The sequence below is a fragment of the Corvus hawaiiensis genome, chromosome 14, assembly GCF_020740725.1.
Source record: "Corvus hawaiiensis isolate bCorHaw1 chromosome 14, bCorHaw1.pri.cur, whole genome shotgun sequence".
Taxonomy (NCBI): Eukaryota; Metazoa; Chordata; class Aves; order Passeriformes; family Corvidae; genus Corvus; species Corvus hawaiiensis.
Window position 1 is genome coordinate 2,222,569 of NC_063226.1, and position 21,315 is coordinate 2,243,883.

General features: G+C 38.3%; 1 long non-coding RNA gene across 1 annotated transcript in view; it reads left to right on the plus strand.

Moving 5' to 3' along the window:
• The window catches only part of LOC125333269, a 28,007-nt gene extending 13,478 nt beyond the window's left edge, over positions 1-14,529 (plus strand). The window contains exons 5-7 of the long non-coding RNA XR_007206821.1: positions 3,211-3,295; positions 4,305-4,428; positions 14,240-14,529. This is a non-coding gene — a long non-coding RNA (uncharacterized LOC125333269). The remainder of the gene's footprint in view (positions 1-3,210; positions 3,296-4,304; positions 4,429-14,239) is intronic.
• Positions 14,530-21,315: the final 6,786 nt, after the last annotated feature.

Consider the following 21,315-nt stretch of genomic DNA (forward strand, 5'->3'; position numbering starts at 1 on the left):
TTCTGTCTGAAATGTTGATAGGCGCTAAATATTTTAAAAAGGGAATAAAAAAAAGTAAAAACCCTCCCTCCCTGTTCAGCAGAGATTTGTGTTTTCATAATCAAGTAATATATTCAAGCATGGTAAGCTAAACAGAACACTTATCTGCTGGCTTAAAAGTCTCTATACAATAGGGATTCTTGCTGTATCTCTGAAGTCATCATCCCCTACGCTTTCCTTCCACCATCTAACTCGGGAAGCCTGGAGATTCTCTTTTCCCAACTGTTCACACACTCTGTTATGGCTTTTTTATTCATTTTTCCATTTCCTTTCCTGCACAGCACGTTGGTTCTGTGTCATTTCTGAGCCATTTCTATGGTGTGCTATCCATTCTTTTCATGGAGTCTCAGTTGCTCTCTTGGAAATCAGATCCTTTTTAGAATGTTATGCTTAGCTGCAAAGTTTTAATAGGTATTTCTAGATTCTTGCGTTCATACAGAAGCTGAAGCCACATCCACGGGGTGTTTTGTGATTGGGAGGCAGAGATAGAAAACAGGCTGCTGGACAGTAATCAAACACTTCCCTTTCTGTCCTGGCTGTTCAAACCAGGAGCAAAAAACAACACATTGCATTGTCTACTGAGCAAACTGCACAATAGTCCCAGCCTGTGAAGTGAAGCCTCACAATGGGTTTCTCTTAAAAGAGAGCCCCTATACCTGAGTTACAGAATATATTTGCTGCCATCAGATAGGGATTCATAGCTCCTGCCAACAATACAGGTTATTTAAAAGAAAAAATAAAAAAAGATACCTTAGAATGAAAATATCCAGAAGTCACAATGATGTCGCAACTCGAAAGCGAGAGAGAGCTCATCTATTCCATACACCTTTGAATAAAATTCAGTGCAGATGATAACATGTTCAGCTTGTTTCTGGGCATAGGGGAAGAACTGCAATAGAATTCCAATAATCATTGAAACTCTCTCCTATAAGGCAGTGTGCTGGACAAATAGAAGTCTATTTTATACATCAGAAATACAAACTTTAAATATAATCTATGCTTGCAAGGTACCTGATGTGGTGAGTGTAGCAAGTAGGTCAGGTGGGGAGTAGAGAGGAATAAGAGCTGAAGCTTTAGTCCTTTGAATAATTGGCTGTTGCTGTGGTTAACTGGAACATCATAGGTGATAAGCTGTAAAATGAAGTTTCTATATTAACACTCAGGGCTCCTTATGAAGCAGAGCCTGTGAATCCTCAGAAAAACTTCATTATTGCTTCTGCACTGTGGGGTTTTTTCTGAGTTTTGATTGATGACTTTTTTTTCATAGGCAAAGGTCATGGCAGGATTCTCATTTAATACTGACAATAGAAGAGAAATCATAAATAAATCAGTGGACTAAAGATCCTCAGATGCTTCAAGAGGTGCTAAAAGTGTTTTGAGTGGTCTTTGCTGCATCCTGTATTTTTAAAATTCTTCCAACCTTTGTTTCTCTTATCTCTTTGGTATCAGTGTATGAGCTCTCTAGTACAAGTGTTTATGTATTTTGTACTTTTTTGGAGCATTTTCAGTCCCCTAATAGTGTAAGCCACGAATATAATATTTTAAATTTTCTCTCAGATATTTTTATATAGGATTATATTTCACATTTAGATACATTACATGTGTTAACACCCATACATTTATGTAATTGACCTTTTATGGAGTGGTATCATCTTGTGGAGTGACAGAATTTCAGCGTGGATGTAGACTCTGGCTCTTGAAATATCCATCAGCTCTTCAGATCCTCCAAAAACATAACTTGCAATCTTTCCATGTTACCAGCACAATTAGGCAGTGCTGTCAGTTTAAGCTGTGCTGTCAGAGAACACCTTTGTTTGCTGAAGCAAAAATAATAATAATTCTTAGATTTTTTTTTGGATTTTATCACAGGAGAAGATAGATTACGTGGCAGTGGAGATCAGCTTTAGTTTGCACAATAGTGCTTAAATGTGGATCCACAAAGTCATTCCCAGCCTTTTGCATGTTCTTCTTCTTCTGCATCCAAATGTCTTGACCAGAACATGTGAAATTGCTGCCTTTCTGATCCAGTTGGGTGGGAGGGAATGGTGATAGTCTTTGCTGTTTAAGATGGGTGCTTCACATGTTCACAGGAGGAGAAAAAATTTCCAATCATTCTGCACCACTGGAGTCTGGCATGAGCTGCTGAGAAAAAGGATGATAAATGCCATCAGAAAAAGGCAGATGTGAGGGTGCTTTCCATTGTAGGAGCTCACTAAAACAGGTGGCTAAAAGACTCAAAATGACAACCAAAAGTGGCACAATTTAGAATTTACCTTGTTTTAAATACCTGTTATGAATAATTTTGCACAACTGACAAATACTGGTTTCCAAACCCTTTACATATCGAATTTAATCATAATAGTCTGAAGGTATGTAATTGTTTGTTTTCTTATAATTATGGAGTTTTTTCCATTGCTTGGGCTTTATATGTTGTGATTATATGGTAAGTACTGTCATGAAATTATTTTGGATTTGTTGCTCCCATAAAGAGAAAAAAGAATAAATTCAGTTCCATGGCAGCACAACTTTTCCCATCTTCCATGCTTCTTGAGGAGAAGGCTCGGAGAATGTGGGCGAGTGGTTTGGGCCAAAAACCACCAAACAAGCTACATTTGATTTTGCTGCTTCTTTCTGGTTTTCACTGTCCTACTGACTGGAGGGATTGTTATTTCTTCTGTGTCAAAGTCTTCTACCACGTGCGGTTGCTAAGAAACAAGGCTGTTGTAAGTGATCCAAAGAAAAGAACAAATCCCTATGAAATTCACTATCAAAAATGAGAGCCTATCTGCATGGTATTGTTTTTTTTTTTTTAATGAAATGCCCCAGTCAGAATTGTAACTTACATTTTATGTGTTCTGCATACAACAGTAGGTGAAGTCTATAATGTTGAGTGTTTGGAAGATCCCAGCTGAATCCATGTGAATGAACCCTCCAGGTGAAAAACCCCTGGCACTCCTTAAAGAGCTTAAATCTGTCTGCTGGGGAAACAAAGCCCTGTGTGGAAGTTAGCGAGCACTGGAACGCTGGGAATAACTGAGGCTTCTTGGCTGAAGCAAAATCAAATAGTCCAAAATGGCCTGAACCCTGAGAAAATTTGGAGAAGGTGATATTTGAAAAAAACAAAAAATATTTTGGTTCAAGTTGAATGATTTGAATTTTTTTTCTTTCCAGATTAAAAGAAGAACTTTATGTCACAACAAAGTAATACAAAAGGAAAGCAGCACGCGATGAAAAGATAGGAAATATGGTTTTCCAGGTAAATCTCCTTGACAGATTTGTCATTAATTAGCCAAGAAAAAACATGGTTTAGTGTGAAATTAATTTCTAATTAAATAAGTACTACCCCGAAGCATCCTTGAATAAGAGAGAGGGCCTAGTCCTTAGAAATCTTCCAAATGCTCACTTCTAAATCCTCAGATTGTAGCTTAGCATGTGGATGGCAGTTAAGCTTTTTGGAGCCAAAAATGATGTCAGTGATTTCTGCAGAGAGCTGATGACAGAATTCCATAGTATTTTCTAAGCCATAGATGATAAATTACACTATTCATATATTAATGGAATTTTGTAGCATTTCTATAAAGTATCTTTGAAAGCTTTTTTACTTTAATTTCTGTTTGACTTTGAGTGAGCCTGAACGGTGTGTAGTGAAAAGGAAAAGAGTATGTACAGATGAAACTAATTAAATACTGACTGTCACTCTTCATTTTGAAGCCCTGATTTTAGCTTGCTGTCTCAACTTTGATTATTAAAATACGTATGGTAGTTCTCACCCCGAGCTGCCTGGGAGTGTTACTAATTAGGTGTCAGGATGTCAGTGATTAATGTAAAATCATGAATAAATTGCAAATAAAAGCCACGCATGTGTATAGAGCCATTTAACTATTTAGAATGCTCTGCAGCACGGAGTACACCAGTGATAACCACTCCTGACCTTTGGGTTGGAGTCATTTGCCTGGAATTCCCCTGATTGATTAACTAAGTGATAATTGTCAAGTCAGAGTCACAGCTGGATATCTCATTTGGCACAACAAAAGGCATTTCCAGCTGTCATTATTCAACAGATTTGATCTACTTTTTAGTCCTGTGACTATTTGTCATTCATCATTTATATAATGGGGGAAAATATGATTAAGGCTGTAGTCCCAAATACTGATTAAGGCATAATCATGATGAACACAAACACATAAATAATAGAGATTGGTCTTGTGAAACTGTGCATTCTTGCTTAAATGTGCCTAGCTACTTTTTTTGGTGTCTTTTTTCAGAGAAAGGAGGCTACAGGCATCAAATTAAATGTGGTGAGAGATGGACAGAACACAACTGTAATCATTCCTGGTACACCAGAAGCAGAAGGAGTAAGTCAGGGAAGAAACTGCCACCAGTCCTGAGGTAGATGCATCCCTGGGCATTCTCCATGTCCTGCAGAGTCCTTGATCTGCATCCAGGTGCAGTGGCAGTGACTGAGGCCTGGACAAATTGATGATGAATGACTGCAAGTGATAGAATCCAGGCAGAGATGCACATTCCTGTGCTGCTTAGGTAGTACTGGTGTCTCCTTGTCTGCTCTGTAACTTTAGGGAGCACAGATCTCGTGTCATAATTATTTTGAGAGCTTTTCTCTGAACTGGTGTCTGTTGTTTCCACTTTGTCTCATCCATTCTTTATCAGAGCTGTCACGATTTTTTTTTCAGCTTGTGAGTCATGTTTTGGGTATTTTAAGAAAAGGGGAGATTTTGCTCAGAGACCAACCTAAAGCATTTTGATGCTTCTGTTTCTTTGAATGAGGGATTAAATGAAACAAGTGAAAAGCAAAACCACCCCTATTCCCCAAACTCAGGGAATAAAATGCAATGCTTCCAAATATGCACTCTCTCCATACCCCAGCTGCTCAGTGAAATTGTCTTTTTTTGTGTGTTTCAGTTTCTCTGTTTCTACCCAAATATCGATTTCCCTGAGCAGATGCAGGGCTCTCAGGATCTGTGCCTTATGGCTGCTCTGCCATGCAGGCTGCCTGTGCACTACAGGCCCCGGGAACCCAGCCCAGAAGTTCCAGGCTTCCAGCTCTGCAGCAGGGAAGCCCCAAGAGTCCTGGATTGAACCCACAGCTTCCAGGTTTGCAATGCCAGCAGAGTGATGGATGGAGCAAGGGCTCCCCAGGCTCCTGGGCTCCGGGTCCTAGAGCAGGTCCTTGAGGAACCAGGGCCACATCAAGACTGATCTGATGAGGTGAGCAAGGGAAAACTTTGCTGTTGGGTGAGGGTACTGAGTGTCTGTGTCCTGAATCCCACTCTGGGTGTCCAACAGCTGCTGTGGTTCTGCCCCTTAGGGTCCTTCAGCCTCATGGCCGGGGTGCTGTGGTACAAATTGGTTGCATAAGTCCAGTTCTCTTCAACCTCTTGACCAGAGCTGTGTCCAGTGAGTGCTACAGCTCCCTCACAACTCAAAACCAGGGGGTGGGGGAGGCTCTGTGAGCTCTAATACACCTTATTCACAGTTTAACTTCACAGACCTGCTTTTTGTTGGATTAATACATTATCAGTGTTGGAGAGTCATGGTTATTCTTGTTAAAAACCAGAGCTCCCAGCACCACAAGGCCCTTCCCAGTTACCAGATCCCGGATTTGCCAAACATATGGTCATTTAGCAGAGCTATAGAGAGATTTGGAATAAGTAACAGAAAGAAAATGAAATAAATTTTCATTACAGATCTGTCTGAAACTTAAAATCCAAGATGAATGGATTTAATTAGCTCTGGACACTTTGGTTTTCCTATAATTCAAACGTGTCAACTTTACAACACTCAGGCCCTTGGGCCATTATTTGAACTGGGTCATCTTTATTTTACATATTTAAACTGACCATATATTCTGGGGTTTGTGATGCTCTGTGAAATCTGTCGGGTTGTGACTGGGGCTGTATTTTCATACCTGTAAATAAACGAAGAATTGTTTTACGACATCCCAGTAAGTCTATTTTACAGTCGTCGTGAAAAAGCTCAGAGAACCATTTTTAGAAGAGGCAGTAGATCTGCATTATTTCAGTGAAGGTAATGGGAATTCAATAGAGTCCTGTCTGGATATATCCTACCAATGGTGCAATAAGGATCAATTTGATAGGCTTTAATTACTTTAGTGCTCATCTGGTGAATTTTTTATTTTTATTTTTATTGGGAATCATCTATTACAGATTTAGTGCGTAGGTGCTAACCCAGATATCTTTTCTCTGTCAGACTTTTACATAGAGCTACAGCCCAGAAGGAAGCATGGAAAGAGACACCTGAAAATACTGGGAATTTTTGTTCAGGGCACACCTACTTTGGATAAGTCACTTTTTCTTCCTCCAGGTTTATGTTACAAGCTTGTTCCCTCAAGAGGACAAGGGTTGTGCCACATTTCAGTATCGATGTGAATCTGAAAATGCATGAAATAAATGAAGATATCAGCCAGGGGCCAATTACATTACACACTATCAAATTATACTGAGAAGACCTGAGCTTCCCATTCAGAAATGATTCTGGAATGGCACTTGTGAGAATATTTGATTTGCTTTATAAAAGGCTGTTCAGAAAAAGACAAGATAAATTGCTGGTTTTATATAGCTGTATAGACAAATTAAAGCAATAGATTCTAGGGTGCTGGAAAACTGTCCTTGCTCTTTGGCCTCTGCCCACATATATTCTTTGAGATTTTGTTTGGACTGGGGATTTGCTTCCATTTCAGTCAAGGGCAGGCTGCTGTCAGAAGAGTGAATCTGCTGGAAATGCCAGCCTGTGCAGGGTGTCCCACTGCCACGGTCTGTCCTCTCCCCTGGCCTCAGGGAGCAGAAGTTTGTGCCAGTCCAAGTAACAAACTTTACCAGCACTGAGACTGGGGCAGTGTGGGGTTCTGAACTGGGGGAAATATTGCTGGAGGTGAGTGCCCTTCCTCCTCCTGCTGAGCTCTGTTGGTGGAGCAGCACCTGTGGCTGGGACACACACACCTGGTGGAGGTGAATTCTGCCAGGGTCAGCAGCGAGGGCAGGGAGAGCTGGGGTGGTTTTAGGCTCAGCTGCAAGTGGGACAGCTGACCTTACCCCAAAAAGTGCCTTTACCAACAGCCTCTGGCTGCTGCTGCTGCCAGCTCTGGAGCCTGGCAATGTTCTTGCCGGGAAAGGCTTTGCAGAGGCAGCAAAGAAACCTCTTGCTCCTGCCTGCATCAGTGTTTTAAAGAATGAACAATCCTGAGCAAACAGTGCTGTGGTTCTCGTATGATCTCTGCTGGGCTGTTTGCAGAGCACGATGCCAAGCTTCTGAAAAGGACACTTCCATCTGCTCTGTTAAGGACTAACACATTCAAAGTCATGAGCTTCTGCAGAAGCTTCCTATAGAAGAATTCATTTTGCCATGCTTGTTCTTTCTGGGCTTAATCTGATCCTTTCTTATTGCCAAAAAGCAGGAATAACAGCTTGAAACACTGGAACCGGAGAACAGCTAACTTTGAGGAGGTACATAATGGTTTAACTCTCCTGGTTCAGATATATAATACAAGCTTCCCTGGGGGAGTGTTTTTCCTTGTTAACTCATTTATAAGATAACTGAGGCTACAGGTGTTCGGCTTTAATAAGGCATTAGTGAACAATTATATAAGGCACTAAAAATAAAACTAGAGTCTTTGCACGAAGGAAATCAACACTGAAAAAATAATTAACAGCCAAGCTGCACAATCAAATATGGGAGAAGATTTTTAGAAACTAAAGTTGTTCGATAATATCTTTAATGCATATAGCAAGGATGCTGTTGAAAGGAGAAAGGAAGGCTGTATGTTTTTATGTGCAAGATATGAAAAGAGACCAATAATATATAAAATAACTGGGCCTAACACTACTGATAAAATAATTTTCTGTTTGAATTAAAGTATTCTTTAAAAATATTGTTTTAAAATAGCAAAGAGCCAGCTTTCCACTAACATGCAATGCTGTATTCCCTTGATTTATGAAATCTCATTTCAATTGCAAACCAGTGGCTCTTCTGTGTTCGTGCCTGAGCACTGTGTAATGCTGCAGACAGCTCCAATAGCAGCTCTGCTAAGAGAAAGAGGAAATTAGATGTATTAAACGTGAAGAATCAGTGACATTCAAATAACAGTTTTGCTCCTGTATTTCTCATTTGTTAGGAGCTCCTAATAAAAATTCTAATGTGTCTTAGCTTTGGAAACAATGGTCTGTTCTATTTCTTTTGACAGAACAAATTTAGGACAGAGGTTCTGACACTTTCTTAATTACAAGAAGATGTCTGAAGGTCTTGGCTCCCATTTGTCTTCATCTGAATTTACCTTTTTACTCTTCATGATGAGAAATAGTAAATTGGACTAATGCTCATCTCTCCTATGAAATTCTTTTTAGGATTTGTTATGTAGTGATATGAACCCGAGGCAGAGGGAGGTGGGAACTCCAACAGTTGAGTGTTTCTTAGTCATTCCCAGCAAAATAGAGAAAAAAATATTTCCTTTGTAGATCTGTGAGCACTTCTGATGTTTGACTGAATGTTTGTCTATTCTTACAGTAGATGTAAAATATGCTCCAAACTTTGAGTTTGGTATGTTGTACCCAAAAGATGCCTGGGGTCACAAGTAAGTTGTGATAAATTTCGATGGCTCCCTCCTGGTTTTCAGCATTGTCACCTGTTTCAATGCAGGTATTTATTTTATCCCTTTGTATTTATGTACATGTATCGATGTATAAATATAATCTGCACGGGTTTATACACACGGAGAAGTTTCTCTTTCTGATTTTGCAGATGTATCTACCCCTGGTTAACACTAGACAGTGTATGGTAGTAAAATTTTTTCTTTTTTAAAAAAGTTCAGGCTGGAATTGGGCCACTTTTTTTCTTTTACATAAGTTTCTTTTAGGGACTGTCAAACTTACAAATATTTGGTGGCTGTACTTGTCTCTTTTTGATAAGGTAGGAATAACTGTTTTCCTTGAAAGGTGGTTGTGGTGTTTGTTCTTGCTGCTTAATTTCTTAACTTAGCAAGCTAAAGTTTCAGAATGAACACAGAAAATACTATTTTAGGATATTCTTTGAAATTCTCAAATTTAATGCTATTTCTAGATATGCAGCTTCATTACAGAAACCGAATATATCTTTATTTATTCCTCTGTACTCTCCTGAAAGTTCATTAAATGCTTATAAATCTTCTAGGGTTATTAATAGCTTGGTTGTACAACCTGTAAGCCAAACTCTGAGACAAGTCAAGCAACATGAAAGAAATGTGAGAAGCTGAGGGTACACAAGTATTTTTAAAAGATAACCTTAGGTTTGAAGGGATGTCTCGAATAATTACATTACACTGGGAAGAGAAAAGCAATCTGGCACTGTTAATTATGTCGTGATCACCTCCTCTCCTGTAAAGCCTGGAATTCTTTGGAATTCAATTTTCTCTTCTGTGGTTTTTATTTGTTTCTTCAGTAGTGGAAAACCTCAACTGCTTCTGTTGCATGGGAGAAGAGTCTGAAACCCATTCTCCCGTAGAGAACCTAAAGTTATAATTGTGTTTGGCCAGTTTATATCTGAATATATTTTTCCACAGGATGTTAATGCTTTAAAATATATTCCTTTCTGGTTGTCTTTTCATTTTCATTAGGTTTCGATCTATTAAATTATTTATATTATAAAGTTTGTATTAAGTATTTGCACTTGGTGGCGGCTATAGTAACAATTCTGAACATTTTCAAATTTCTGTGTGTTTCTGCTTACTGCAATTAGACCTTGCTGTAGCTAATGAAACATATGTGATTTGTTTGTTTATGCCTGAGGACTGAATTTGCTACTGAATAATGCAAAAACATGTGCAAGGACAAGCATAGTGAATGGAATTAGGAATGTGTGCACAGAGGAGATGTGAGCAAAGTCAATTGAAAGGAGAGTTAAAGCTCTGGCTGTACCTGCTCAGCCCAAGTGGAAACACGTTTGTTAGATCACATGGATTTTTACCTTAAGCAGAATTAAAACAGCTGGAATAGTTCTGATGTTGGTGTTCTCTTTGGTGGAACACAACTCTTGGCTCTCCTGCCCTGTGCTGTGCTGGCACAGTCATCTCTGTACCTCCCTCTAGAAAAGACATCCATGTTCCACCTTCGACTGTGTTAATGTTTGAAGCCAGGCCTAGGACATAAATATTTTGCTAAAATTTATTCTGTGGGATTTCAAGGCAGCTTCTTGTTTAGGAAAAGGCTGACATAATTCTACCTGAGGCCAACAATTTGAATTTTTTTTTTCCTGACACATCTAATCATTATTAGTCACAGAGTCATAGAATCATGGAATGGTTTGTGTTGGAGAGGACCCTAAAAATCACCTTGTGCCATGGGCAGGGACACCTTCCACTATCCAGGTTGCTCCAAACCCCATCCAAGGTGGTCTTGACCATTTCCAGGGATGCAGCAGTCACAGCTTCTCTGGGCAGCCTGTTCTAGTGCCTCCCCACCCTTACAGGCTAAACCTGGTCCACACAGAAAAGTATTAATTTAATCTTCTTTTTAAAACAATACATTATTTCAAGCAGTAGAGATAAAACAAAGGGAAATCCAGTTTGTTCAATTATAAATCATCAACATGCTGCAGACTTATGTTAGTGGATTACATTTTCTCCCAGAAATAACTTCAGTGGAATTACATCACCAGTAAATGTGGTCCAGTTCATCTTATAATTATATTTTGAAGTGCAGAAGTAGGGAAGAATGGAATCACATCCATCCCATATGAAAAATCTTGCCTTTGATGTTTCTTTGAGAAACTGCTCCAATTTTTATAGCAGCAAAGTGGGCCCAGAAGTTGCTTTTTCTTTATCCACAGCACCTGCTTTTGCCTGGCATCTGCAGTGATGTGCAGTGTCAATACTGGTGTTGCTCATAACCTTTGACAGGCTCAGTGTATAATCCCTGCCCCAGCAGCCAGACTGCAGCTCTGCTGCCCATGGTGTGGAATTAATGCCACACAGCTTGAAAATTTGCCTTGAGCTTGTCCTTGTAATATTTGACTGGCCCGTCTCTGCTGTTCACTGTGTTTTGAATGGGCATAGAGAGAGAGCTCTGAGCACTATTTATCCCACACAGGCACTGAGTGCCCACACCAGCACCACAAAGCTCCAAGGATTGGTGCTTCATATTTTACCGTGAGTTTCATTTTCCATCGGCCGTAATATCAGCCCAGTGTCCTCCACGGAGATCGTTTTGCTCAGGTAATCAAGAGGCAGAAATTAACTCCAAGTCCCTGTGTCTGGTTATGGGCACAGAGTGTTCTTCTTGCAGTAAGGAATTCAGCTACGTTCTGCAGTATAATGTAGCTCATATTTATTTAGGAGAGTGCCTTTCTAAATTATCCTGAAGTCTTCATTCACTCTTGTAGCACCTATATTTACACAGAAAAAACCCAACATATCATGTTTTTCAAATGCCAACCTATCTTTTATATTTAAAGAAATTTCAACTGATGCGTATTCTTTCCAAAAAACCTTATGAAAATTACAAATGAAGGGATATTTTTCCCTAAGAATGTGTGATTAAACCAATGGACATTGGGCTCTGTACATTTGTAAGCAATACCTTCAATGAGTTATTAATGTTGTCTATAAAGAATAGGTTAGAGGTTCTTTAACACCAGTTTCCCCAGAGGAATAAAAGTCCTGCCTTGCACAGTCCAAATATTTTGTCTAAGAATTTCATAGGGAAGTTTTTATTAAGGAGGAAGAATACCTCCTTACAGTCTCTTTTCATTATAATCAGAAAACACAGTATGATTTCTTTAATAAAATTGGGTCCTTTTTGCTATTAGACTTTTTTTTCTTAATAGATTAATTGTATGCTTATATTTATTAAGAATACAAATAATACACAGTATATAGAAAAAATGAAAATAAATATTTATAAGCTAAGAAAAAGGCCCAACCCACTGATACTCACAATGTATCTACTACCCTGCTTTAATAGCAACCTGATATTTTTCTTCCAATACAAGTTACCTGGAGAAAAATGTTTTTTCTAACAGATCTACTTGGAAGAAAGTAAAAAAAAAATATTGTGATTGCTTTTCTTTGACAAACTTGATTTCTAATTTGTGAAGCTGATATTTTTCCTACATAATTTTGTTTCAGTGATCTCACCTTAAACAAACAGAAGGAACATGGAAATATTCATTAGTTTCAGGCGGCTTTCTGCTGCCAAGATGTTTGCAGTGTGAAATAAAATTAGCTATGATGGGTATTTCTGTGTATTAGGATAAACTTCCCTACATCAGTGTAAGGAAGTTAACTGATACCTGTTGAAATGCCCGTTCTGGCTACTCTGCTATTTCATTCGTGACAAGTAATACTTGTTTAACAGCTTTCGTGGGTTTTTGCTAGTGTCTTGTACTGGTGACTGCTTTAATGCAAAGGATTTGTCTTCTTTCCTGCTTTTTTCTGTTTTCTCTGAGAGAAAAATAGAAAACAACAACAAGAAGAGGGATTTTCCTTAAGGAAATCTGCAGATACACGTTTCACTGTAAACCAGTCTATCCAGGTTAATTTATTATTTGCATATAAGGTCACACTGCTGACCGTGTGTGTATATTTATAAATGCATATATGTGTTTTAAAACAGATTTGTAAAATAAAATAGTGGTTGGTGCAGCACTGCCTGGCAAGGGAGTTACTCAGAGTAGGTGTCCCTCAAGCCATAAAATTGTATCTGCACTTGTTGAGGTTGTTAAATCCAAGTACCTGAGACCTCATAAAACAAAAAATGTTTACTGTTTTGTACCTGGGACTGGTTGTGCTTTATTATTTTAGGGGGCAAGCAAGCCTCTGATCACAGCCTTGTCTCCCTTTCTGGCTGATGCCCTTGTCTGTGCATTGCCTGAGGCTCTTCTACCCCAGGTGAGCGTCAGACATCGAGGCTGCTTTTGAATTTTGGCGTTTCCATGGCTCAGATCAGAGTCCTCATCGACTGACATGGAAGGCAGTGACTTTCTACCCTGAATCGACAGCTCACATATGCTTTGAGCTTTAATTATTTGAGTCATACTGAAGTCGTTAAGAAGATGTAGCCTGAAGTTTTCTATGCATATGTGGGCAAATGTTTGCAGAATCCGACTCTAATTTCACAAATTAGTTTTGAGGCAAGGCTTAGAAGGAGGGCGAAGATTTACAGATTGGGGGGGGTGGAAAAAGAACAGGTTTTTGAGGAAGCTGAAGATTAATAGAAACCATATGTAGGACTCCAAGTGATTCAGTGGGGTCTAGACAGTTGCCCTTTCTTGTGTTCTAATGTCGTATGTGCAATGACAGGAGCCATATGTGAGCCACAAATAAACCCTCCCTAACTCGTGTCTTCTCTGCTTAAAGTTTAATCAGTCTGTTTTAGCTGGAAGAAGAGGAATGTTTTGGAGTGAAAATGTCACACAAACAGCATATCAGCGTGTTGTACCACGAGGTGTGCTGGGAAACTCAAACCATAGGGCGTGTATTAATTCCTTAGAGAAACGGAGCGACAACGGGCGCTCCAAAACATCTCCTTGTGGTATGATGGATATATCTCAGTATTAATTCTTCCATACCCTAACCTCCCTCTGCATTCTGATTGTCTTTACTTCATACATTCCCTGTTGAGGTTTTTTTGGGTTTTATTTGGTTGTTTGTTTTGTTGTTGTTTCGTTTTTAAACTGGATTTATTTCCTCAGTTTTGGGGGTTTTTTTTATCGTCTTCCTGTTTGTTTTTCTAACAGCATTTCCCCCACATACTTTTGTTCATGCTTTTAGGCAATTGGGAGTGTTTCTCAATGCTTTGTCTACCTGCCTGTTTATCACATGTGTATCTCAACTTTAAATGAAAAAAATAAAACTTTACTGCCTGCTTAAAAAAATTTCAAGAACAGTTTTAATTCAGGCAGACAGGCTTGCCAGGAACTTCGATTCCATTTTCAAGATTGATTTCAACATGAAGAAGCCAATTTTTACTATATAATTTTTCTTGATTAGACTGGTTGTTTTAAGTAAGGTTTGCGAGAGACTGTAGGTTTGAAAATGCAATGTGAAGAATCAAAAAAAAAGAAAACAGAAAATAATCATAAATTATTATTTAAAAATGAGGCAAACAGAAGGGAGAGCAGGAAAAATACTATTTCTCCTGTGAGTTGGTTCTAGTACCACGTTCACAGTCCCTATGTGGCCTGCTTTGTCTTTCAGTTTCTCATGATCACAAGATCTCGTCTTCAGCTGCCTTCCCTGCAGAACTCCAACTGCTTTATCCTGAAGGACTTCTTTTGCAGAAACTTTCTGGCCTGGTTTGTATTTTCCTGTTCATATCATGCCAGAATCCTCGCATCTTCAAGGGAGGTGAGTCACGTTTTCCAGTGGCTGAGGTAGTACTATAGTGCAGTAATATCTCTTCCTTTGATATTTCCATGCTATAATAATTATGGTACCTTGTTACCCCCACCTTCTGTAACAGTGGTAAAGAGAAGAGAGATGTATGTAAGGTGAAGAATGTTCTTAATAGTGCCATGAAATTTTAGGTGCACGAAATGGAATTACACCATATTCAGGGGGAAAAAAAACCCTTTGAAATGCCTGTGTATTTTGTTTTGTGTTTTTTGTTTGTTTGTTTGTTTTAAACAAACTACATTGGTGTTGGATGCATCAGAAAAAATTGTGGCCATAATTAGCATCAGGTTTTGTTGTCTTGCCAGAACTAACGCTTTGTCAGTTGGTAAATAAATATTTGACTCGAATGTAATCAGTGACTTCAGCATTTACACATTGTATAGCTGTCATATTATTGGGAAATTAGATTTTTCCTAGGCCAGTGCAAGCAAGCATTAATGTTCAATCCGTCACAAAGCTTAGGTAGGTCCTGACATGCTTTTAAAGATTTATACTGTAACAGTACATTTAGTAATGGTAATAAACTGACTAAATATTATATTTCACCGTGGTGTGCATTTCCAAGGAGTTATAAGATATTCAGTCACTATGTGAAGAAAGTGCACACAGATAGCAAGACATGAGATCTCTGAATTGGTCTCACTTTTAAATCAAATTATGTGCTATATTAATAAATGGCAGTCTTAACTGAGGCAGAGTAGAAGAATTCTGCCAAAGCAAATGCTCTGAGTGCTGAGCTATTTCCCTTTGTGCCATTGCAACTTTTCTCACTGGTTTAACAAGCAAGGAGACTTTCTGCTCATTGGGATTGGGGACATCTTTCTATTTTATTAGGATTTAAAATGGATTCAGCTTCTCACTGCAAAGTGTTTAGAAGTTCAATTAAGTGGACACAAGAGCAAAAATATTTTCATATATATATGTGTGTTTGTCAGTTATTACTGAGATTTGGAGCTCGACACACCCCAGGAGAAACCCCTGCAGCAGCTTAGGAGTCCCTTGTCCTGCTGTGGCACTCTCGCTCACGCTGTGCTCTGACATTTGGTCCTTTGGGCTGGAACCATTCCTGCAGGATTTTGCTCTAAACTGCATCGGGGATTTGCTGCGTTTTCCTTTAAAACCCAATCTGGGCCACGGCACAACCTGACAGTGTCATCTAAAGGGGCTGTAGCCCATGAAGGCAGACAAAAATGGAAAAAAATTATGAAATCAGTGTTGTCACCAATCCCCTCCGGTGGGGAGCTCTGTCCTTACCTGAAGCAGAATTCTGGCACAGCCTCAAGTGGACTTTCCCACTTCTGCAGTATTGTAGATGATGTGTTAAGTGTGTGTCCATACTAAACATGTCAGTGGTTTTCTTAACAACCGATACCGACTTCTGGGAAATAATCTTTTGGATTTCTTGAAAGTCTGTGTTTCAGTAACTGAGCTTATTAATCAAATATATGTTTTAAAACACTTAGGGAAGTGAACAGTACTGCTGAAATAAATTTTACCAAAATGCCAAGTAAATCTGTCAGTTCAGAACAAAGAACAATGTCCAAGAAACTACAGAAGATGATTTTTCCTTAACACTCTAAAAGGGTTTTTATTATAATATGGTAAAAAATTTTTCCCCAAAGCCAATGTGCTTCATTTCTTTGGATTGTTTGTCTATACTGTCTATATCCTCCTTTCTCCTGATGAAATTCCTGGAAAGTTATGCATATTCTTATTAAATGTGTGATCAGACCCCAATATTTATTTCAGGTAATGGAAAAAGTAGCTGGAAATTGGATTTCTGTAGTTTGCAAAACACACAGAAAATAAATTATCTCCTAACTTGCTCTAATCTTTGAGCACCAACTTTTATATTATTTACAGTTCAAGAATGTTCCGAAAAATCTCATTTAGTGAATGAAATTATTTTTGAGAGGTTTATTGTCAGTCACCTTGCTGCTTACTCGGGCAGTTCATGTCAGCTTCATTTCACATCTGTAAAAGCTTCAAAACCAAAACTTGGATTTTCTTGAAAGACTTCAGAGGTATTTTTCTAAAAGTTGACATTTTCTGTTGAATGTAACAACCAGGTAAGTTCTATTAAAAAAAAAAAAAACCAAAAAAAACAGGGAAAACTTTTTGAACATATTTGATTGACTCTGTCCATTTGCCCAGGACATTATGTGATAGAAATTGTGAGAGGTCTGTAGGTATCTGATGCCTGATACCACTGAGAAGCCTGGCTTTGTCTAGCAAGTCAAGAATAGTCCAGACCTTCACAATTTACTTTAAAATAAACTAAAATTCTACCTTGATATCAGTACCTTTTTGGGGTTTGGTTTTTTTTGGTGCTGAAAAACCTCAACTATAAAACATCAACTATAGAACTATTCATCTTGGGCCTATGAATAAGTAATATTTCCTTAACTGTCTTTGAAGACAATAAATTTTAAGCAAATCAGTATTTTTGTGTAGTTTTAATATAAGCCAATAAACTAATCTAGACTTTATCAAGAATGGCTAACTAGGGCCTTTGAAAATCTCATGTGCAGTGAGATGAGAAGACTGGGGCTGTTTATCTTACAGGAAGAATGAATAAGAAGGGGCACAGTAAAAGAAATCACAATGAATAATTGTGTGTCTAGGTAGATTAGTATTTTGTTTAGGGCTTTATTCACTCTTTCTAACAAAATCAGACAGCCAATCAATTTGAAGTATGTGAATGAAAGTAATTTCTTTCCCATTCCCAATTAACACAATGAATTCACTTCTGTGAATAAAGAAATAAATGGGGACTGTTTCTTAAGATCCAAGAAGGGGAGGTGACACAGGGCACTGATAATATCTGCATTTCCACCCCCACAAAGTCTCTAATACTTCTACAGTATGATTAATCCTATTATCAAAAAGCGTTTTGCAGGAAATATATTTTCTCACTACTCAAGCAGTGAAAAACTGAGGCAAAGAAAAGTGTAGAGATGTTTCTGTAGTGATTGTTTTTACCTGATGTGACAGTAGGCCCAGGCCCTGAGATCTGCTCTGGTATTTTCTCCACTGAAACCAGCTTAACATCTCCCCAGGGCTGGCTGGAAGAATGTGTAAACACAGCAATTTAGCTTGGAACAACCTGAGCACTGTGAACCTTCCTTGGAACATCAGCTGGTGCCTGGTTTCACAAAAGTCAGATGGGTCACGGCCCCTGCTGTGGTTGGGCTTGCTGGAGCTGCACTACTGAGTTCAGGGGAAAAACACCAAAACCCCACCTGGTTATTCCTGCAAATAAAGGTGCAGTGGCCATTTCCACATGGCCTGGTAGCTTCAAATATACCTTGTGCCATTTGGTCTAAAAGCAAGGGTTTGGTACCTCAGTGATGCATTGGTCTCTTTTTTCCCCATCTGGTAAGAAATCCTTTGTTTTATTTTCCTTCTTCTCTCCCCCGCTTTTAAGTAATATTTTAACTTTATTTTTCACTACAATATCTTAAAAAAACCAGAGATATTTTCTTCAGAAAATGTGGTTCAATTGTGTCCCCTTGTTATGCTAACTCTGTTTATCCAAGAAGTTCAGTAATAGGGATTGAAATTGTTTGAGATGAAGTTGGAGACAAGAAAAGTAGATCTCTGAGCAGCCAAGAAAGTCACATGAGAATAGGGCATAATAAACTAGGAAAAACTGGAGTGAGGAATAAGGAAATAGAAAAGGAATTAGAAGAGCGAGTTGTGATGGAAGACAACAGTGAAGAAGACAGAGAAGCAAACAAGGGGCAGTCAAACACACTGACATGGATAAAGAAAGTATTTAACATCCTTTGTCTGGCAAATATTTGTTGGGGTATTAAGGAGTCCAGAAAATAGAATGTCCAACAAATCTGAACTCCCCAAACATCCTGCAGCCATAAGAAAGGAGAACGTGGCCTGGATCAATGCTGGGAGATTGATACTCTCTTTTTCTGCCAACAAGTTAATCACAGGTTCTTTCTTTATTCCTTTATTCTTATTATTTCTTTATTCTTTATTCTTTTCTCCCTTTTATGTTATGAATGGCTACCAGAAATGTTTTATACTTCAGATGTCTCTAGAAGGGAGTAAAAAAGGTCTTTATGTCTCATTTTGCTGATTACACACAGTACATCTTAGTGTGGCAATACCTTCTTCCTGTCAGTGGTTATTGTGAACAATTACACGACTAATAATTAATTGCTCTCTTTATACTGCAATTTAATTTATAGGTTTCACTGATAGGATAGTTTCCTAGATTTTTTCCTCAATATCAGCAGTGACTGAATCCTAAATGGCATCTGTAATAGGAAACTTAACCACACCAGGCTCCCACTCTGCTTCCCAAATGGAGCTCTTTTTTTCTTGCTGTGCACTTGCATAGGTGGTGAATTATCTTTCATGTTAATGCAGAAGGTTGATTGAGCTTAAGAAAGTCATAATATTTATCAAGATGATGATAAATGCAGTGGAAACAAATGCAGTAATCTCTCAGGAGACCAGACTGTCCTGTTTTCAGGTGCAGGATCACTACTGAATCATCTCACCTATACACTTATTCATCATTCCTTTTATTTTCTTTGTTAAAACAGAAAATAAAAGTGATTAATGCATTAAGTGTTGCAATTTGGAAAAAAACTCTCTGCAGTGTAGATAAGTTTGGTGACAAAGAAAAAGGAAATTGGTGTTTGGTGCCTGACACAGGCAGGCAATGAAGCCTAAATGTTCAGGACAAGAATTAAGCTGACCTAGAAAGCTAAGCTTAAGCAAAATTGAAAGAACCCAGCTCATGGTTACATTTTAAAGAATTAGATAGATATTTAGGCATCCTATAAAGTGAGGAAATTAAACTGTTGTGTCTGGAAAGCAGCCAGCAGTATTGTGCACATGTTAGAAAGGAAGTGAGGTAATTCCTGATTAGGGATTGCAAAACTCTCTATGAATATTGAACGGTACAGAAAAAAAAAATAAAATAATTCAGAGTCAAGGCCACGCTGTCCTGTACTTGGTGTTATTCTATATGTAGTAAGGGATATCAAAAAAAGATTTTCAACTGTGTTTGGAAGATACCCTGCCTGGAACATTAAAAAGACACAAAAATTGGAATGTATGAGAGTGCCCTATGGACCTCTGTGAGCTAAACCCCAGAGAGATCTGTATTAATGTTTTTTTTCCTCAAACACAGCGTTAAAAATCAAGGAAACAAATCTTGTGGTCTGACTGCTGCTTTAGCTACTTAAATCCCAAAATTGCCTACCTCCACTGCCAGCAGCAAAGATCCCTTGATCTCCAAATTGTCATCCTTAAATCTTACCAGTGTCAGAGGCTGGGTGATCCTCAGAATTAAACCTCCAGTTCCTTTGTCACTAATACAGATTAAAGTGGCAAAATAACAAATACATTGATGAGATGTTTGTAAAAAAACAACAAAGAGCAAAAAAACCACCCAACTATTCTTGTCATAATTAAGGAGGCCAATAAGGCTTAAAGCCAATTAAAATTTTTTTGATAGCACTGGTGACGGGTGGGTTGGACTATCCTGGAATTTGGAGCTCATATAAATTAAAGCAGAAAGCCATTTATATAAACTGCTAAAGTGTTTTCATTCACTACTCTTCATAATACTCCACATTCCTACTCTTCTAATCCGTCACATCCCAGCAGCACTGGTTTTGGGAAATGATTGGGGAAAAGTTGGTTGTACTCTACAATAATTGTGTCCAATGCCTGTTGTTTTTAATGCAAGCAGCTTTCATAACCCAGTGTGTGCTGAAAATGTGCACCTCAATGTCGTCCTAACAAAGATGTCTGATAGGCTGAGGCTTTTCTGTTTGGCTGATGATGTTTGTTAAATTAAAGTTTGTGTTTCAGCTCAGATGCAGTTGGCACAGAGTGACACTGATGCCCAATTACTGCTGGAGCTCCTGTTGTGATGTTTAGCTCCTTAGCCTTTGAGAGAATTAAAAGAAAAAAGAAGTAATTACTTTTGTGCTGTCATAGTCCATTTCTTAGCTTGATAGGTCAGAAACAAGAAAACAAATTAAGTAGGAACAGATACTGAATTAGGGAGAAGACACTACTGACATAAATCTGGGCATGGACTAATATCTTCTGTATTTTCTTTGCTAAACAGTTTTTAATTTTTTCTTCTGTCATTAAGTTAAAGAAGTTTTGTTTCTACCTCAAAAATTATCAGTGGTGACAGAACCCAATACTGTTGTGAAAACAATCCTCGTGCACTGTAAATGCACAGACAGGTCAGTTATTGTGACTTGCTGGCCAAAAATCCCATATTACTGTTTGCAAGGACTCTTTGGTCTGTTGTTTTCAATTTTGTTTTCAATTTTGTTTTCATTTGTCAGGCAACTTTTATCGAAGTGTCTGGAGCTTATCAATGAGGTTGTAGTCGTTGTCCTGTTTGAGAGTTTCTCTGTTGGCCTTATGCGTTCCACAAAATTCTGAAGTGAATTTGTCTTGCCTTTCCCAGGACAAGGCTGGACACAGTTTAACTGAAAGTTTTAACCACTAAACTTGCCACAAGTAACATTGCTATCACTAGCATTTGTCTTTCCTTGAGATGAGATAATATATACGGAAATTGATGTATTTTGCATTGCTAACATGGACATATCTGTCTTGCTTTTCATGTCTGTCAAGGAAAATGTCTGGATCTTTCTTCCCGAAGCCTGTACTGCTTTTATCTAATTAATTTCGTTTACAGGAATGTGTTGCATGGAAAATTTCACTGCTAGTAATAGCTCCTTCATAAGTACAAAATAAATATTTCTTTTCTTCTTCTGGAAGTAGTGGATGATATCTTTGTCTTCAAAGATTAATAAAGCAGAAGTGTTAGCAGGAGTGTTTATAAAGCAAAAGCATTGGTATTTGTGATTGAGAAAGAA